Here is a 20,541-nt window from a genome sequence, read left to right as displayed (position 1 = left end):
GTAGGACCAGGGATCCTGTACACATGGTGCTCTGGGAGCAGAGGGGGAGGGGTGCTCACTCACGTGCCCCATCTCTAGACTCCTAACTCTGAGGCTAGATGAGAAATGAAGCCTGTGCTCCCCTCCACTTCCTACAGGCCCGTAAGTGTTTTATTCCATCGCCTACTCCCAGCTGTGTGGCTAGTTGGCAGGTTATAGGAACTGCCTGCTCCCTGCACAGGTAGCCCTGCTCCCTGCTGACTCAGAGCACAGACAGATTAGCTTTTGCAAGCCAGCTCCTCTGAGGCCACTGTGACCTCTCAAGACCTCAAACTCATTCCCTCCTTCTTTTCCTTTCTCTTTCCCTACTGAGGTGGGGTCTAGTCAAGAACCAGGGAGACTGGAAATGACTATCAGAAAGGTAGACATAATGGACCCATTTCTGGAGACATCAAGCAGATGTTACACAACAAACACTTCAAAAATGTGCTCTTACCACAGAGGGTTCATCAACACTGCATAACCATCCCACATACGTACAGTTGGTCCCACTGTACAGATGAGTCAACTGAGACTCAGAGAAGTAAATGATAGCCCCACCAAGATGCAGCAGGGTCACCTGACTCCAATTTCCCTTTTCTCTACCTATCTCATCAAATCTGAATATAAATGACATGCAAACAAATGTTTAAAATATGTAAATGAACACTGTCCAGCAGTGTTCTTACCTCCAGGACAAGTTCTGGGGAAAGATAACACAGTTCCTGCACTGGCTGCCTGTCTTCCCTCTCCATTCCCACAAGACAAAACCCCTAAAGGTCACCTGCTGAGCCCCTTAGTGAAGACACTAATGATCAACCTTCTTTCCTGCAGGTTGCCAGTTGTTTTTCATTCAGTCACCACCACCTTGGACCCCCAAACCTCTCTGCCCCACCCTGGTGACTCCCTGGCAGCTCTGACATTTAATTTGTCAATATTGGGAAAAAGGTGTGTTTTTATAATGGTCTGACTGGTTCTTGTTCTGAGGTTCTGACTCTCAGAGGGTCACTTTGTTCCTAGTTTCTGCTTTTATTCCTGAGAATGACCAGTAGGTTGAGTTATTTCTCTGGGATAAATTAAAGAGAATTAGTAAACTTTAAAGCTTCTGATACACATTGCCAAACTGCTTTCTATCAAGGTCGTGTCAATTTACCTACTGATTGTTTGAGAATGGCCGTTTCTCCTTACCAGCTTTCTGTTTTAGTATTAAGGTTTTTTTTTTGATAATTTGGTGGGCAATAATATCTGGTAACATTTTCCCGGATACTTAACTTGTATCCCTTCACTCAGTCCTTCTCCTGTGTACTGAGGGAGTTCACATTTTCTGGTAATGGGGAGTGCAGACACACCTCCTTTTTGCTGGCACCTATTCCACAGGAGAGCAGGCCTGCCTAGATTTCTTCTGCCTGAGCTATGGATTTCAAACTTTTTGACCTAGTAGCAGAACCCTTTCTTAAAAGATGTCACACAGCACTTCATTACATAATATTAACAAGTAGTCCATGAAGGGAGGCCTAGAGTGCCTCCCCCATCCAGAAGCCTCCATCTTACCTGAGGAGGGGCCACCTGAAACTTGTCCTTCCTTCTGAAGAGGGGATGTCACTGCAGTCGAGACCTGAAAAGAGATGAACAAGTCACAGAGGTGACCAGAACAATCTCGGGAACTCAACCAACAGCCACTGAGCAGCCCAGAACAGGTGTGCCAGGTACAAAGACCGGGGAGCTCCACCTGCGTTGGAGGCGCTGCCACACCCTCCACTGTCGCCAGGGCGAGGGTGTGGGACCGGCTGTCCCCACAGACGAAGTGCAGCCGGAGGGGGTGAGGGCGGAGGCTTAAGTGACAGACAGGTGGAGGGGACTCCGCGGAAGAGATGGCTGAACACTCCACGTGGGCAGCTGTACCCAGGCTCGCCCACTGGGTGCAGGTTGAAGGGGGCGCGGGCAAGAGGCAAATTCAGAGCCCCAGTCACGGGCCTCGATTTGATCTGAAAGGCGAAGCCACAGCAATCAGAGCTCCTCAGGAGTTTATGTAAGCTCTGCCTCGCACGGATACAGGTGTTGGGGCGTAGGGACAGAGGCTGAACCCAAGTCCGGGACAATGGCCATCGGGACGGGCTGGCTTAGGGGAGGAAGCAGCATCGCGATGAAGGGCGAAGGGATTTGGCTGCAGGTAAGAGGCCCAGAAAAGCCATCGATGGGGCGGCTCAGCGGGGACAGTTCGTGAACCCAGTAGGGTCTTCTGAGGTGACGGCTGGGAGGGCACTCATGTAGACAGAGGCTTTTGAACATGATGCCACAGGTTCCACGCACCCCTCGCTGGCTCTGCCCCCAAGGATCCTGGATCTACGCCCTAGGGACATTGCCCTCTACAAGTGGATCCCTTCCTTGCTGTGGGCACCGCCCCGGCACTCCTGCTTCTCGCTTGTCCTCAGGCGCTGGCCCTGTGACCACGCCCCCGGCCCTCAGGGGCTGTCTCGGCTCTTTAGTCCCGCCTCCCAGTCACTGCACGCTGGCTCCCCGGACTTGCTGGAAAATCCTGGGATCCCAGCCCCGCCCCGCGGTCTGAGTCTCGCCTCTCAAGTTCAGCGCAGGCCCAACGCTACGGGTAGAGTGCTCCATGCAGGTAGTTCCACTGCCCTACACAAAGCCCTCTTTATTTTTACTTTTTTCTCGACTAGTGGGGATCGAACCCAGGGCCTTGCGCAAGCTAGCCAACTGCTTTATCCTCTAACCTCTTTATATAAGAATATTTTTAAAATGCTCACGCCTGTAATCCTAGCGACTCAGGAGGCAGAGATCTGGAGGATCGTGGTTTGAAACCAGCCCAGGCAAATAGTTCGTGAGACCACTATCTCCAAAAAACCTATCACAAAAAAGGGCCCGTGGTGTGGCTCGAGGTGTAGGCCTTGAGTTCAAGCACCAGTACCACCAGCAGAAAAAAGAAAAGAAAAGAAAAGAAAAAAGTATGGGCTGCTAGAGTGGCTCAAGTTGGTAGAGCACATGCCTAGCAAGCATGGGGCTCTGAGTTCATATCCACTACCTATGATAAATAAATAAATAAAAGTACCTCATGAGAGGGGTTACATCCTCAGATTTTTTTTTTTTTTTGCCTCCCTGGCCCACCTTTTTTTTGAGAGAAAGGGTGTAGCTATGTAACTCAGGCTGGCCTTTAACTCTGTATCCTCCTGCCTCAGCCTCCTGCGTGCTGAGGTTATACATATGCCCCACTGTCCTGCTCCAAAGTCCTCTCTCATCATTTTCACTTCCTGAGTAAGGGTACCACATTCCTCACGCCCCGCCCGCCCACCATATCCTGTCCTTTATGTACAATTAGTTTGCAAGTCACCCAAACTAATTGTTTCAGAATAATTTGAAATCTAAGTTCCAATTCACTTGCTGTCCTCTGGCCAAAGACATTGCAGAAGCATTAGTAAGAGCCGCTCCTCTCACTGCAAACAGTTGGTTCCCTCCTGATTAGGAATCCACACAGAGAAAGCATGGGCTCCAGGGCCAGCCAGCCAGCAGCCGAAGGTCCTGAGCAAGTCACCTAACCTCTGAGCCTCCAATACCCACTCCCCTGAAAACACTAGGGGCCAATGCAGAATGATCATGGCCAGTATCAAACCAGCCTCAGTACTGAGCTAAGTACCTAACAGCCCCCAACCTATCCCCTAGCCCAGGGAGTCCAATGTGCTGTCCTGGCCTCCAGGGGAGACCATGACCCCTGTTCCTGTGGTACCTGTCTCTTCATCCTTGCTAGGCTACCAAGTCTCTGGAAATGTACATAAAGGAGTCAGAGCCGTCCTCAGATACCTGGGCCTGTGCAACTTCCAGCCCCCACTGCCCTCTCTCCAAGTAGGGAGAAGTTCATTCCTATCAGTGAAAAGTTTGCCGAGCAATCTTTGGCCTCTGACAATTCCCAAACTGCTCAGCTCCCTAACTCCCTGACAAATTCTTCTGAAAAAACCCCCTGCATGTATTTCAAAATAGAATTAAATGACAGGAACTGACTATTTTGGGAGGGGTTCCTGAAGGGAAATGGAATCTCCACAACCTTGACATTATAGGTCCTTCTCTCAAAAGAAAAGGAAAACATGTCAAATGATTGATAAGTTGAGCCAGACCTTGTTTTGAAATATGCTTTCTCCTGTCCTTTCACAAACTACAGCCTTTCTCCCTCTTTGAAAATAAGACCAAATCAAGTTAGAAATCAGAAATGGGAAAAATCCCGATCAAGGCCTCCCTCTTCCAGCTACACATCTCAGTGTATTCCCAGGAAAGCAGAACCAGCTCCCCGACAACCCCTCTCAGAAGCATCATTCAGAACGCACCAGTCAGAAATGGTGAAACAGAAGGACCTTTCATCCCCTGCAGCGCTACTCTCCTGGCTCCGGAAGCTGGCTGTGCCTGGGCCATGTCGGGGCCTCTTGCTTAAATAGGCAGTGGGAGTGGGGCAGGGCTGGCCTGGGGGGCGGGCATGGAAAGTGGGCCATTTACCCAGCACAGCAAAGCAGTGTCCACAGAGCCAGCAGTGGTCCAGCTCACGCCTGCCTGCCTGCTTGACCACCAGAAGGCCTCAAGCTCACAGGCCCCTAGACCGCAGACTACTACCTGGGGTGACCCCTGATGGACGTGCAGCTCCAAGTGAGACCATGTTCTTGGATGCTGCTGCCTCTCCTAGGTAACAGAACCAGCTGTGGAGTTGAATAGATCTGTTCCCCAGAACCAGCAGTAGTTCAGGCAGGGCACCCCTCAGTGGTCCCTCACTGAAGAGTGGAAACCTCAGTATCCACTTTCTTGAAATGAGGATAACACTTGTCAGGGGAGACAAATGGTCTCACTGAAGAAAGAATTCAGAGGCAGACATACAGAGAAGTCTTTAAAAGAGCAGATTTATTTAAGCAAAGGCTAGATTTAATTAAAGTAGAAGTGATCAGAAAGCAATAGTATACCCCCAAAGGAAACTGAGGGAGGGCAGCTTGACCAAGCATCAAGTCCCCAATCCCCTGGCACTTTTAAGGATAGGGTTTAATGATTATACAAGGATACGTACAGAATGTGGAGATTTCTGAGAAATGGGAGGGCATTTCCAAGAACTGAGGAATGAGGTGTTTTACCTAATAGGATGTTCTCAGAGCCAAGATGCAGATGAGGGGAGGCTTGTGTATGTGAAACCACAACTATAATAAGATGTACATGAGGCCTCTGGCTACCTCAGGAAAGCCCTGTTTGGATAATTTCTGGAAACCATTGGACACTGTACCAAGAAGTAGCTTCATCCATAGTCAACCGTTACCCCAGAACAATGGTAGGACAGGATGTTTGGCAAAATGTACCTGGATCTGGTGCTGCACCTGTTCCCTGGATCCTTTGTGTTATTATTCCTTTTCTACCTGCCTGACCCATATCACATTGACTTCATAAACGCAGAAATGTTTGCAAAGGGCCTGGCACCTGAGGAGGAAGATTTATTTATTCACATGGTGATACTGGAACCAGGTACCTTCAATGAGACTCAAGCCCAAAGAGATTTGGTAATGTACCCAAAGTTGCCAAGGCCTCAAGCTAAGTGCCAGGGTCAGATTTCATGTAGAGATGAGTCAGCCCAGCCTCTGATAACAGTTGAGTGACAGTGGGGAACAGCTTCTGGCCTTGGAAGGAGTCATTTTGAGTCCCCCAACAACAAGGCAAGCACACTCAGAGTCCGTGCATTTGGTTCAGACCTTGAGTATGGGGAGTGCAAAGTACCCTGAGTAACTGCCTGAGATGGTTAATGAGAGGAACTGCCCCCTCAAACCTCAGAGGTCTCCAAGGAGCACCGTGGGAAGGTGAGTGTCTCACTTGGTTGGTTCAACTTGGTCTTCCAGTGAGTGAGCAGCGCCCCCACCTCAGAGACACTGAGAGAGGCTAGGGCATTAGCTAGTGGGAATTAAGACAATGAGTAGTAGCTCATTGGTCATTTTATACTTGTAAAATTTCTATCCCTAAAAGTACAAGTAAAGTCGGGCACTGGTGGCTAATGCGTGTAATCCTAGCTACTCAGGAGACAGAGATCAAGAGGATTGCAGTTCAGAGTCAGCATGGGCAACTAGTTCACAAGACCCTATCTCAAAAAAACCCTTCACACACACAATATAAGGGCTGATGGAGTGGCTCAAGATGTAGGCCCTGAGTTCAAACCCAAGTACCACAAAAAACCCAAAAACACACACACAAAAAAACATAAAAGTGCAAGTAAATTTGCTAATAATTGGAGTCACATTCAAGAACCTGTCCTTTGCAGAGAAGTATGCATTTTCAGTTTGATTAATGAAATGTTAACTCCTTATTTGCCCGAAGGTAGAAAATCAGATGAGTTTCATAGAGCCAACTTTGCTCTAAGTACTGATAAAGCAGAAACCCCAACTAATCATTAATTGTTGTATGTATTAAGGACCTGGGGCCCTTTCAGGTGTTTGGATGCAAGAGTGGGAGACACACAGAGAAAGAGCACAAGCACTTCAGAGCCCAGTCTGGATTCAAATCTGACTGAGCAACACTGGGCCTTCACTTAGCCTCTCTGAGCCTTCCTTGGGTTTCTACCACTTTGCAGGGTTGTTGGGAGAATGAGAAGAGATGATATTAGGGAGTTTGAACTCAGGGCCTCATGCTTGCTAGACAGGCATTCTACCGCTTGAGCCACTATGCCTGCCCTTTTTTGTTGTTGGGTATTTTTGAGATAGGTTCTTGTTATTTGCCCCTCCTGATCTCTGCCTCCTGAGTAGCAAGGATTACAGGTATGAGCCACTGGTGCCCTATTTTGGAAAGATAAATCTATAGGGAGTGTGGCCTCAGGTAGACACAGAGGGGGATGTGTCTTATGACTGAGGCTTGTCCTATTGATTTTTGTTAGTGATGTTGACATGACCCTTTGTTTTAAGTTCTTGCTTGAATGGCTGTAACACAGAAGAGGCCTCTGGAGCATGACTCACTCTGCCAGCCCCCCTGAGTGGGAAATGCTTTTTTTTTTTTTTTGTCCCAATAAGAATGGAATTGAAAAGAAGCAGGGGGGAGATATACAGGTGATGATGTGGGGAGACAGAGTGTAAGCAGTGTCATATCCCTCCCCCATCCTCTCAAAGTCAGTATGGATTGAGCAACTAATTACCTGTGTATTTTCTGTGATCTGAATCAGATTCTCCCTGTTTCAGAGGCAAGCGTAACCTGGTGAAGAGGAAGGCTTCTTGGGTCCTCTGTTCCCAAAGAACTCCGAGTGGCCTCATTTCACTTCTCTGGAGCCAGGTTTTTAAGTGACAGATTGATTGCTGTATGGGTGGTTACCAAAAAAGAACCTACTTGATTAGCTGTTTGTCTTGCAAAGTGAAATCGTTTTTAAAAACCTTATCAAAATGTCATCATCCTGGGGATTAGAATGTGTCTTCCAGCTCTGAAGATCTCTGTCCCACAGGTAAAGACTTGTCATGTCTTGGTCCAGCCATGGCCTCTAAGTGATGAGCTAGATTAGGACAGGTGTTCCCTTGGGGTGGGGGTGGAGGACTTGAGGAGCAGCTGGGTACCAATGAAGGTTTCCAAACCTCATCCTGATGCCTAAGTAGTCTTTTTCTTTTTAATTTAACGGAAAATAAAATCTGGAGATTCAAACACATGAGAGACCATGTCTAGGTAATTTTGCTTTTTTTGTTTGAAGAGAAAATGGAAAATATCTCACTCAGATTTTAGATTAAAAATGAGGACGGGGGGGCAGAGAAATGACCCAAACATTGTATGCATATATGAATAAAAAAAATTATATTGGTCAAAAAAAAATAAGGACCTATGTTAAATAATTCAAAAGTATTTCCTGGGGCTTGGTGTGTGGCTCTGTGATAGAGTGCTTGCTGTAGCATGGGTGAGGCCCTCGTTTTCATCTCCAACACCACAGGAAAGAAAAAAAACAGTGTTTGGTTTCCCATTGTGGCATTTAAGGAAGAGAGAGACTGAAAATTGCTGAGGGTAAGCAGGGCAGGGAGCGAAGTCCTGTCGCCTGGAGCCATGGATCTGTACCCAGCCAGGGCTGGCTGCCCACCTTCCTCAGCTGTTGATTCTGACCTTGGCCCCTCCCTCATCCCCAACCTGTCATGTTGGAGTCAAGCCCAATTGCTCCCAGCTTCTGAGTCCTCTTTTAGTCCCTGCTTCCCACTCTTCCCTAACCATCACCTGCACCCAGGCCTCCTCATTTCTTGCTCACATGGAAGCACGACTACCAAGACTGGATCCTAGAGTCCTGAGCACCAAGCACAGGGTCCAGTCTCTGAGAAGTGACTAGAGGACCTTTGTTGAGTTCCCTCACCTCTGTGTATACCAGGACTACAGCAGGAGCTGTGAGAAGCTGCTACTGATGGTTTGAACTGTTGCATCATTACTGCTACTGTGTCATAAAGGAAGACATGCAAAAATGGAAACTTAAGGTTAAAAAGACTTGTGTGAACTCACATGTGGGTGGTGGTAGCACCTACAATTTGCTGGGATCACCATCAACGACAACCGCAGTTAGGGGGCACTCATCGAAAGTCAGGCATTGTGCTAAAAACACTGAATGTTTTCTTGTTTAAAGACTGGGAAGAGTGGGAGCATGGCTCAAGTGGTGAAGTGCTTGTCTAGCATTCACCAGGTCCTGGGTTCAATCCCCAGAATGGGGGGTGGGGAAGCCTGGGGAGGTTGGCTAGTATTGTCCCCATTCTCAGAGAGGAAAACTGAGGCTCAGGGTGGGACAAAGACATAGTGGCTTGTCCCAATTCACAAAGCTAGAGGCTTACCTGTGGCCCCATCCTGTTAGGATTTTGACAACAAGGGGCGCCCTAATGCACAGGGGCAGCTCATAGGCAAGTAAAGAACACCCTCCCCTTTCCTGCCACCTGGTCTGTCCCAGAGGGATTTGAAGTGCATGCTGTCATTATTTGTCCTTAACACTGGAGTGTGAACAGGGCCATCAGCTGCTGTTCTGGGCATCTGTCTTGTCAGAGAGTGAGGGGGGTAGGGAGGGGGAGGGGGAAGGAGGAGGAGGGTCGAAAGGTAGAAGTCAGGTACCACTGTGGTGGAGGTATGGGAGGGATACCCTGACTCTGACCCATGTCATTCAACAGGTCTGTCAGCCTTCCCTCCCACCCCTACCTCCACCTCCCACTCACAAGCCACAGTGATCTTTCCACACACAAGTGGAGTGCATTCCTAGTTTGAGCTATGCTCATTGCCCCCAGAAAGATCTGTACCCTCCATCCACTCTCCTCTCCTGGCTCACTCTGCCAATCTTGTCCACACCTGCTTGTCCTTAGAGCCCTCCCGAGTCCTGAGGTGGTCCCTATTCTCCCCTTGTGAGCCCTTCCTCAGCCTGGAACTCCTGCCTTGCCTTTAGTACCTCCTCACTTCAGGTCTCTTTCACAGGAAGCCTTCCTGATGTCCTCTTCAGTTTAACATCAAGGCCTCCTGCTGTGAGCTCCCCTCCCCATTATGCCCAGAGCACTTCTCAGCTCTGGTAGGGCTGGGACCTGGGTGACAGGTCAAATAGTCCTGGATATTTGCAGGCAGGCAAGGCTATGGGGACAATGACCACAGGGAGGAATATGCCCCAAATGTGCCTCTCCAAAGGGGGGTACACCATCTGACTCTGGGATGTGGATGCCTCATGGAGAAGGGTGATTATCCAATTGGGGGCTACCAGACAGTGGCTGTGCCATGTGAACCCCTGATGAAGCTGTAATTGTGGATGCTGGTTCTCAGGGCAGGCAAGTGGAAGAAAAAGGGGGTCAGGGACAGAACCTTGGGGCTCATCCATTTTGGCTTGGTGAGGAAAGAAAAGCCAAAAAGAGCACAGGAAAAGGGGGAAGATCGCAGGAAAGGTGGCTAAAATATAGCACTGTTTTTATTTAGTTCTCAAAAAATCTTTTTTTTTTTCTTTTTTTCACTTAGAATAGCTGGAAAAGGAGGGCCCTGTGTGGCAGTCCTTGGAATGAGAAAACCTTGTGTCAAAGCTGTGGCTGAATCCCTCCCTCACTCTATTTTTACCCTCCTCACACTACCTCTTTGAGCCCTAAGGAGGAATTCTGGCCTGAGGTGGCCTGGGCTGGCAGATGTGGCCAGCCTTCACCTCTTCCAGAAACCACCAGAAAGCTGGCTATTCACTTCTTTCGACCAGAAATAAATGGATCGGACTAATGTTCTCAGGCAAGCTTGAGGGATGGGAATGCAAAATCATCCCACGAATTGCTTTTGTTTCCTTTCCTCAGTTCAAGTTGTGTTTTGGTTCACATTAGTTACATTAAAATTGGACAGTAACTAATATTCTCCAAATGGAATATATTTTCAAGTTTAGAAAGAAAAAACACCTAGGAATTAAAAACTGTGGCCATATGTGAAATGTCATTCCATTAGCCACAGAATCTTTTATGAGCCTCAGTGGGGAGCGCCTGTCAAGTGGGATTTGCAGCTGAGAGCACCAAGGTGGATGGTGTCTGTGGTTGCTTTTTGTTCTGACACCCTCCAAGTGAAGGAAGCCTTTGACATCCGTGGCCAGGAGCTCTGTGGGTTCACTAACCTCTAATTACATTTCTTTTTTTAAATATTGATAAACAGTCTCTCTGTTGATTCAAACATTTAAAAACACTGAGCTTGTAGTTGTTGGCGCTGAACAAAGAGAACAAATCTTGGGCCTCCTCAGGCGGGAGTCTCTCCCTATGCCTCTGGATTCTTAGCCTTGCATTCAAATGCTGCAGCCAGAGAAGTGTCCCTCTGGGTGAAAGTGTAGGGGGTCACTTCAGGATTCAAAATCAGGCCTGGTAAGCTGTAGCATGAGTCCCAGTTTTCCCCGGATGGGAACTTCTTCAGGCTCCTCCTGCTACCCAGCTCCTGCTCTGGGTTCTAAGTGGAGGTCAGGGAGGGGAAGGCAGGAGGACCCACTATCCAACTCCCACTGCCCCTCTGCCTCATGCCCCACTGCACATCTGGCCATTTATGAATGAAACCCAGAAACCTAGAATGTACGCAGAAAAATGCTGCTACATGTGCCCCACAATACATCTGCTGCCTGGGATGGAAGGCAGTGAGAACTAGAGGGATCCCTTTTAGGCCCACAAAGTCCAGAAAAAAGTGTCATCTGCCTAGTGTTCAGACACCTGCATGGGAGAACCTTCTGCACCCTATCCCACTACCAGGGGCAGTTGATGCAGCGCAGGGTGGTGGTGGTGGGGTGGTCAGTATGCACCCGCTGGCTGTTCTCCCTGGATGATTCAGAGCCCAGTCACTTATTGCCTAGACTGCCAGGTTCCTCTGTCTTCATTGATCGGAAGACTTGGCCAGCAGCCATGGTTTCTGTAGTGACCACACCCAGAGAGGACCCTTTGTTACAAATGACTCAAAGACCTGCATCATCTCAGGGCCGACATCAAATTGGCCTGGATCCCAATTCCTCCTGCCCTTAGCCTTATGTGCCTCAGTGACCAGTGTCGATGCTACCGCCCCTCCCCACTCTACATTGCAGCTGGCCAGCTACTACCACTTTACAGTGGAGGAAACTGAGGCCCAGAGGGGTAAGACATGCTGCCCAAGATCACAGTGGAGGAGCTGGGATTTGAACCCAGATCCATCTGACTTCACAACCAGTGATGTTTTCAACTCACCTGCCACAGAGCCTCCTGGTCCTACTTCTTGCCTTTGGCAAATGACCTCTAACAAGAAGCCACCCTCAAATACATGCATGAAAGGTGACATAGACCTGGGTAAGGATCAGAGGCTTTGTGGAGGTGCCAGCAACCATGGAGCTTCTTATCAAGTCCTTCCCAGCTCTGTTGGGTTGTCCCCCTTAGTTGGGGAACCTTGTCAGCATGACCCATTTGTGCTGCAATTTTAATTATGGATTAGCTTGGTGACCGTCAGTCCCTTCTGCTGCATCTCAGGAAATGGACCTAACCCTGTTACAGGGTAAATCAAATGTAATGGGCTCCTAATTCAATATGGTGGCTTAAGTAACATTTTTCAATGTACAGAAGCTGGTCTGGGGGGAGGGGTTAGACAACTGTGGTAGGAGGATTAGACTCAAACAAGAAAACTCAACTTGCACTTTCTGACAGTTTTCTAAAACTTAAAGCGAAATGGATGAACTTTTTCAGTCCTCTATGCTACAGGATACAAACCCATATGTCCCAGTCCCAGAAGGAAACATCTTTCAGTCTAGATGTGCTCACATCTGCAGCCTTGTTCTATCATGGTCATGTCCCTCAAACTGACAAAGGTACCTAGACACCTGGAAGACTGTTCTGCTCAAAACCAAACCTAGGAGAGCCGCCAATGGCAGCTGGCCCTTCTAGCACCTTCTGTGCCTGAGGATTGTAACTGGGTGTGTATATGTGGCAAACTTCTGGCCAGCTCTGAGTGGGACAAAATATACCTTCTAACAGGTGGCTGGGGGTCACAGAGGCCAAACAACAATCAGACTATTGGAGGACTTTGATCAGATCTGTTACTATTGCACAGGATGAAACTTTTGCCCCCCACTCTACCCTCCACCCCTTGCTTTCAGATCTCACCTCTGAGAGCTGAGATCTCTGGAGCTCAGTTCAGCCCTTCTCTGGCATCACCAGGTGGCTGCTGGGCCCGGATGGAAGGTCTAAGGAGGAGGAGCTGTGCCTTTGGGATTAAGGAAGCTACTGGAATGTGGTGCTAAGCATAGAAGGGGAAGGAAATTCTGGGAGAGGTGTAGTGGGCAGAGCAGACAGGTGAGTTGGAGAGGTCTGGCCCTGGGCCTCTGTCTAGCACCCCTTGACTCTGCTTTTTCCCCTGCCTTCTCCTTGATGTTTGTGTTTGGTGCACCCTACTCTGAAACATTGGCAGTGCAAAGCACCAAAGAAATAGGAGTTGGGATCCTTTCAGCCTTCCTGCATCACAGGGTCAGCGGCACAGAAGCTTTGGGTCCTGAGTGAGGCACCCAGGCCAGTGGGTGTCCGAACCAGGACTAGAACTCTGATTTGTCATGCTCCAAAGCCTAGGTACTTTCCATAGTATCTCTGGGTCTCACCTGCTTTCCATCTGAGTCCACCTGAGGTGACATGGTGGGGGCAGGAGCACTTTAGCATGTAGCTGACTCATTTGCTCGTGAAGTGTTTGGACTGTATGTTCCCAGCAGGTAGTCATCAGTGAGGTTTTCTGAGCCAGTGCCTTTGGTTTGTGCTGCACACTAGTGGCGATGTCCAGCAGGGAGGGGCACATGTGAGGACTGACTGGGCAGTTGGGGCTGGAAGTAGAGCAAGGTATAGGAGGCAGCAGAAGCCATGGGGGTAATGAGGTGCCACAGGGAGTGTGTTAGGGACAGACACTGGGGGCTCCATGCTTCACATTTCCACCCCTAGCTCTGTACAGCCTCTTGGGTTTAGGCCTCACCTAAAAGGCTCTTGTCTGATCTCCACCCACTAGGCTTGCACCAGGAAGTGCAGTCTTTGTATTGCTTGGGGGTTTCAAAGCAAGCATCCCTGCCAGGACAGAGGGGTTCACAGGTGCAAGGCAGGCTGCCGAGCCAGATGTTCTGGAACGTTTCTTTAGAGTATTCAGGGTCTACAAACCATTTTCCCAAAGAACTTTAGAATCCAAGCAAGGCAAACATGCCAAAGGACTCAGATACTGGGAGGTTTCAGTTTGTTCTCACTTCCTGTCTTTATTTCCTGCTGTCCTACCTGATTGCCACCCCAGCTGCTCCACAGTGAGTCCAGGCCCACACTGCATGTGTTCCTGTAAACTCACAGAGGTTGGAGCCACAAAGAGGCAACAAGGTGTACAGGCATTGTATGTATGCCCATAATCCAGCACTTGGGAGGTGGAGGATTGCAAGTTTGAAGCCAGCCTGCCCTATTTATCAAGACCCTGTTCCTATCACCTCTCCCTGCCCCAAAAAAAGAAGCAATAGGTACCACAAACTAGCCAGACACTGGCAGTTCACACCTGTAATCATAGCTACTTTGGAGGCTGAGACCAGGAGGATCTCGGTTCAAGGCCAGCCTGGACAAATACTTCAAGATTCCATCTTTGAACAACCAGAGCAAAATGGACTGGAGGTGTGTTGGCTCAAAGGTAGAGTGCCTGCTTTGCAAGTGCAAAGCCCTGAGCTCAAACCCCAGTCCCATCCCCCCCCCCAAAAAAAAAGTTCCACAGATTACTATCCCACCTTTCCTTAGTGGGACATGCCATCTTCCTGATTTCCCTGCAGACTTGAGACTCCTTCACCCCCTAGAGCTTGGCTTGCCAAGTCCCCTTGCAGAGTCTTGTTTCCCTGGCAACTCCCATGATTGATAAAGTCTAATTCCTAGAATAATTCTTGATTCCATCATGCTTACAGTGGCCCAGCCTGTGCTATTTAACCCTGAGTGCTATAGTTCTCTCCCAGCTCTCCAGGCCTCAGTTTCTCTCCCCTGTAAAATGGGGATAGTATAAGAACACAGTCCCAGCTGGGAGAGTGGCTCAAGTGGTCTGAGAGCCTGCATAACAAGCGTGTGGCCCTGACTTCAAACTCCAGTGCTGCCAAGGAAAGGACACAGTCCCAGAAAGGGGGGCTGCATCCAAGTGCTAAGGACCATGATCCTGGGATTGCTTTTGTGGCAGGTATACTGGACACAATCAGAGGACAAGCACCAGGCCGGCATCATGACGCAGCTGGGCTTTTCACCTTGGTACCAACTGAAGGAGTCCCACAGAGCAGGTCCACTGGAAGCTGGGACCCGTTTACACTTGTGGAAGGAGCAGGGTGTCCTTCCACTGATCCAATTGGAAATGACTGGTTCTATGGTGTAGTAGATGCTGTGACTGAGTGAGGTGCCACTGGTCAGGGCCTGTCCTGATTGGATGGTGTATCTCAGCCAGGAATGTAACCCCCAAGTGGAATGTCATTCCCCTGGGAAGCCAGTGTATGCTGAGCTAGGAGACTTCCAGGAAGATGCTGAGAAAGGCAAGACAGGCTCTTGGTGACTGAGACGTGCTCTGCTGACTTGCTGGAGAGGCTTTGTTCCTGATCATGATGAGCTAGTTTCACCTCTTGAATCTATAAAGTGGATTTGTAGATGCTGTGTCAGGGGTCAGCCAATTGAGCCCCACGCCCCCTCCAGCCCCAGTGCCTTTGCTTCTATGAGAATGTTCTACCCTCAGATATTAAAGTGACTCACTCCTTTACTTTATTCAGGTTCCTTATCAAGTGTCACCTTCCCTGACGATCCTGTACAAATAACACCCCTTCCATCACCCTCTATTCCCTTCCCTGCTTCATTTTTCTTTCCAAAATGTCACCACACAACACATTATGATCTCTCTATTGCCGTTCTTCCTCCACAGCACATAAAGCTCCAAGATGTGGGGACTTGGCTGTTTTGTTCACTGGTGGATATGTGACACCAGAACAGCACCTGGATCAAAGGAGAGACCAATGCAAATTGGCTGCAGGTCAGAACTGAGCTCACTTCTACCTCTGTCCTCCTTCGTTCATGACAGTGCTGAGGACAGTACCCTACCCCAGAAGCCGGCTACTGTAGTGTCAGGAGTTCTCAACATTCAGGGGGTTTTCAGCCTTTTCTTTCTTTTTTTTTTTCCACTTTTTAAAATATAACATTTATTGCTTAGATGGTTTGATACAGAACAGCTTCCTTTTCATTCTGAATTTGAAAGTTCTATACAACTGAGTACAAAGAGGAACAAAAAGTACTAAAACCAAAACCAGTTTTGTATATAACATGTAGCAGCAGTTTTTAAGTTCCCTTTAGAAAAATATGAATTCTACACATTTATTATTGTTTTCTGTTTAATGCATGGGCTGACATTACTGGGATCAACTTCCTTCTTGAAGAAAGAGAAGAGAGGAAAGAGACGAAGGGTTTTCAGTTTTTTTCTTCTAAACATTCTTCTTGATCATGGGATATGTAACTATTTTGGAAATGGATTTGCTGTGATTAAATTCTTTCTTAGCCTAATCCTTTATGGAAAACAAAAGTTTTAAATGAAGTGAATTAGAACGGATTGGCTGAGGTTTGATTGTTTGCACAATGATTTCTATCCCTGCTCATTTCAAGACCAGGGCCCTGAAGATTACTCGATGGAGCCTCCTGTGAAGGGGGGAACAGATTCCCATTCTCACGAGATAGCATTTACTCAGTGCCTGTCACTACAGGGGGACCACACACATAGGAGCCACAGGGGCCAAGGCCCTTGAGGAAAAGAGCTGTCAGAAAGCCCGTACACTTCATTTTGCAGGAAACTCCAAGTCCTGGCCAGGCTGGGATGCTGAGCAGAATTACAGCCCCTGGCCTTTTTTCTGTTCTTTCCTGGAATCCATGTGGCCATAGCTTAGCAACCACAAGGGTGAGTATGCAGGGGCACAGAACATCCTGGCAGACAACCTTCAGAAGCAGGACTGAAGGGACATGTTGGGAGTCCCTCTGTGCTGAGGTCCACCTACTATTGAGGCACTAGCCCCCTGAGGCTGTCCAGTTTGCAGCCCAGTCCTATACAGAATGTGAGGGCACCATGATAGCCTGAAACATTGTTTCCAAGAGTGTGATATAGGAAAGATGTCTTCCACCTAAGTGGGAAAGGAAAAGGCACTTGTGCCTGATGGACCTTCTCCAGAGTCTTACAGCCTCATTCTTGACAACCCCAGCCACAGGTGCACAGACTTGCCAGGCCCCGTGGACCCTGCTGGGTTAGAACCTGGCTCTTACCCTCACACTTGATAAATCCTGGAAAAAGATTTTCCTCTTCTGCTAATCAGATTTTTTTTTTTTTGTGTGTGTGTGGTATTGGGGTTTGAACTCAGGTCCTTGTGCTGACTGGACACTCTAGCACTTGAACCACGCTCCCAGTCTTTTTTGCTTTTGGTTATTTTTCAGAGAGGGTCTTGCACTTTTTGTCCTGGACCAGCCTCAGACTGCAGTCCTCCTACCTACACCTGGCTTGGGTTTTTTGTTTGTTCATTTTGGTGTACCCAGGGTCTTCCACATACTAGGCAAGGGATCTACCACTGAGCTACAGACCAGCCCCTGGCCTGTTTTTGGTATAGGATCTTACTAACTTTTTTGCCCAGCGTGGCCTCAAACTGAGATCCCCCTGATCTCCGACTCCCAAGCAGCTGGGATTACAGGTGTGCTAATTGAATTTTTTAACTTTGAGGATTTTAACTTTGAGGAATTTACCCTAAGACCTTTAAGTTTGGGGAGTGCTGGTGGAGGTCTATTCCTGAGTAAGGACAGCAGAGTTTCTCTCCCCCAGGCAGATGTTTTGATGAGGATTTGTGGCCACAGCCTGGGACTCACGGCTGCCCAGTATGTTCTGACCTGCTGGCCTGGATTACTTGGTTCTTGTGCCTCTGCCCACCAGAATCATTTTGGCTTGGAAGCTATCGTGAACCCATCCACAGTCAGGTGATAATGGTAACTTCTTGGGATAAAAGTCCCTTTCCTTCTTCAGAAATATAAGTTATCATGGCACGGGTCCTAGAAAAATGCCAGCTCAGCTGCAGGACAGCATGCCATAAGCAACATCTTTTCACCATAAATTCCTGACTTCACTCTTCTCCTTATTGGGTACAACTTGGAGGCTTATGGAAACACGTACCCCTCTCTTATCGGGGCCTGGAGTGAAAATCCAGAGTCGTAGTCTGCCTCAACCTAAGATTTAGAGACAATTAACACATGCTTCAAGGCAGGTGATTTAGCTCACATAATCCTCCACCCTGTACCTATCTGAGGATCCCTTTAGGATTGACTAGTTTTGTCCTTGGTCAGCAGCTCAGCTAGGACTTGAACCCACAATTGTCTGACACCCAGAGCCAATGCTCTTAACCAGCTTGCTAGTCTTCCCATTGGGCCTATTTGATGATTCATTTCTTACTTTATACCCAGACACAATGAAGCATAAACCAGAATAAAAAGGGACTATTATGATATCACTATTTGCCATTTATCTAAATTAGATAATAAATCATGAAGCTACTTGAAACAATATACATGTCAACCTCCTGAACATTTAGTTATCACTTAGTACCATTTGATGGTGTCTATGGTATAATGAACTTTCTTGTAGAAAGTAAGGTATTTCTGTGACATGGAAAAGTGAATGAGAAAATAAACTCAACTAAGCCCTCATCTTTGGGGGTGGGGCTCATGGTGGTGGTCATGTGGGATGGCTAGGACTTGGGGAATAGATGAACAGCCATTCCCAGCCCTCTCTAGGCAAGGACTGTGCCCTTGCAAGGGGAGGCCTGCGCCTGCAGCAGCAACTGGCAAAGCTGAGTGATGCTGCCAAGCTCCAAATAACTCCCTGGCCATCGGTCAGGCTCAGCATAATTGGGCATCTGCTACTGGCATCTCCAGATGTTTGCCTTTATCAGACGTGGATGTGGCTCAGGGTTTTCATTGAGAGCCTTGTAAAAAGCTCAAACTGGTTGGGGACGCTTATTGTTCGTTTTATTTGAGTTCCTTATCATGTGCAAAATGTTCCAGGCACCATTAGGAGACACAAAAGACTCAGAAAACACAGTTTCAGGGGGCGGAAGCTCACCATAGTGTGGAGGAGACATGGCCACCGACATTTACAAACATTTGCTGAACACAATTGGCTGGTAGAAATGAGGATTCCTCTCCGCAGCACACCAAGGCATGGGGTGGGGGAAAGCTAAGGATTTAACACTTGCCCCAGGGAGTCTTCTAAAATCAGATGGGTGTTCTAGGCTGTTTGTGGTCTTCAGATTACTGCCCAGTAAGACTGGACATGGACATGGGCGTGGGGGCCAGAAACAGGGCAAAAACTTGGCCAGGAAAATATTAAAGTGGATTCACATCTTGCTTGAGGTGAACATTTGAGGTCTCCATCCAGGATCATTGTAATTATTGTTTAGCCAGAAATACAGATTGTGAGATGCTTTCATTTATCCATCGCTTGCTAAGAGTATTTAGGGAAAACCAAACATAGGCAATTTAGAAAATTCATATCTGAGATGGCATTGTGGAAGGGCAGACAGCCTTGCTTGTGGGAAAATATTAAAGTTATCATCTTTCAGAAAGGAATTTTAATGATCAATAATCACTTTCGAATAGCTAAGAGTATTTCTGCCCTTAAAGCAACTTCATTTACTCTCCTGTTACCACGAAAAGGATTAGTGGAAGCTTATAGCTAAAGATATGACAGGGAGGTTATTAGAATATAAATGGGATGCTTGCATAGCATGGGTGAAGCCCTGGGTTCAATCTCCAGTACTAATATACATCTATATTTATATCTCTTGAGCCACTCCAGCAGCCTATTTTTGTCGGTTATTATTTTTTAGAATAACTACCTCCCTATCTATCTCTGGGCCAGCCTGGACCACAAACCTATTTGTGCTTCCTTGCATAACTGGGATGACAGGTGCACACCAATGGGCCCTGCCATTTATTGGGATAGAGTCTCTTGAACTTTTTGCAGGGGCTGGCCTTGATCCTCCCAATCAGCTAGGATTACAGGCTTGAGCCACCACACTTGAGAATATAAATTTTCTAATTACAATGGTGAATCTTACATCTGTAATGAAGTTCCAAATTTATCTTTGAGCTTCCTGGAATCCAAGGCATAAAGAGAAACATAACCAATTACATAGCTTCAGCTACTAACAGAGACAAAGTATGCCAATTCATTGGTGTTATTTGTGAATGTATAAAAGAGTTCTTTATAAAAGAGAACACGCTAATTCATGGGTATTACTTGTGAATTTATAAAGAGAGATATTTTTAAAATATTAAGAAAAGACTGATTTTGAAATTTTTGTTGAGAGGCAGAGCAAGGACAGACATGCCCATTAAGATCTGGGTGAACCTGGAATGGCTCCCATTCAGTCAGGTTATTACTGAATGAATGAATCACTTACTGTGGTGAGCTAGTCAAGGCCACTGACCTGGATCTAGGCATTCTGAAGTGTCTGGCCTGTCCTAAGATAGAGGCTGTACTCTTCTGTGGTTTGACCACACAGTGCTTGGTATATTTTTGCACACAAAGAACTCAACTATGGCTCTCTCCTCTGGGTAAGAACTCCAGAAGGAGACACTCCCATTGCCCTTGGGGATGTCTGCCAAGTACTAGTCATTATGCAGTTAGTGCTGGATGATCATATCTAACAAAGTGAATACAGGAAAAGTATCCATAAAATGACAAACACCACTTACAACTTAGTGGAGGAATTTTTGGAGCGCTTGATAAAAACAATCAAATCTACCATGGCAAATACCTCAGTGGGTCATCCAGCAGCAACCAGGCAGTAATGCAGTGTTGGTCAAATGAGTGTTGTGGTGTTGGACTTGGCTTTAGAAAGACCTTGCTGGGGCTCTGCTCAGCTGGCTGTTTCAGGTCTCACAAGGGTCCTGTAATGGTGGCTGGGCCTTGATGGGGCAGTTAAGGACCTCTATGCCAATGCTGCACTGTTTCTAGATGTCCTTAAAGCAGGCTCTAAGAGTAGCATCCCTGCATGCCTGGGTTTGTGGGAGATGGAAGGAA

General features: G+C 47.7%; 1 protein-coding gene across 4 annotated transcripts in view; it reads right to left on the bottom strand.

Annotated features, from left to right (window-relative positions):
* Positions 1-20,541, bottom strand: part of Smpd3 (sphingomyelin phosphodiesterase 3) — an 82,788-nt gene that overhangs the window by 26,480 nt on the left and 35,767 nt on the right. Inside the window, exons 1-2 of one of the 4 annotated variants that reach the window (XM_074055773.1) lie at positions 4,350-4,428; positions 1,570-1,633 (exon numbers count right to left, since the gene is read on the bottom strand). The gene's annotated coding sequence lies outside the window, so the exon portion shown is untranslated. Of the gene's footprint in view, positions 1-1,569; positions 1,634-1,747; positions 2,287-2,328; positions 2,427-4,349; positions 4,429-20,541 lie in introns of those variants that run through there. The other 3 variants (XM_074055774.1, XM_074055775.1, XM_020181083.2) reach the window with 3 other exon arrangements.

This window comes from Castor canadensis, chromosome 15 (genome assembly GCF_047511655.1).
Source record: "Castor canadensis chromosome 15, mCasCan1.hap1v2, whole genome shotgun sequence".
NCBI lineage: Eukaryota > Metazoa > Chordata > Mammalia > Rodentia > Castoridae > Castor > Castor canadensis.
Note: the sequence above shows the minus strand (reverse complement) of the source record. Positions and strands in the feature narration are given on the sequence as shown.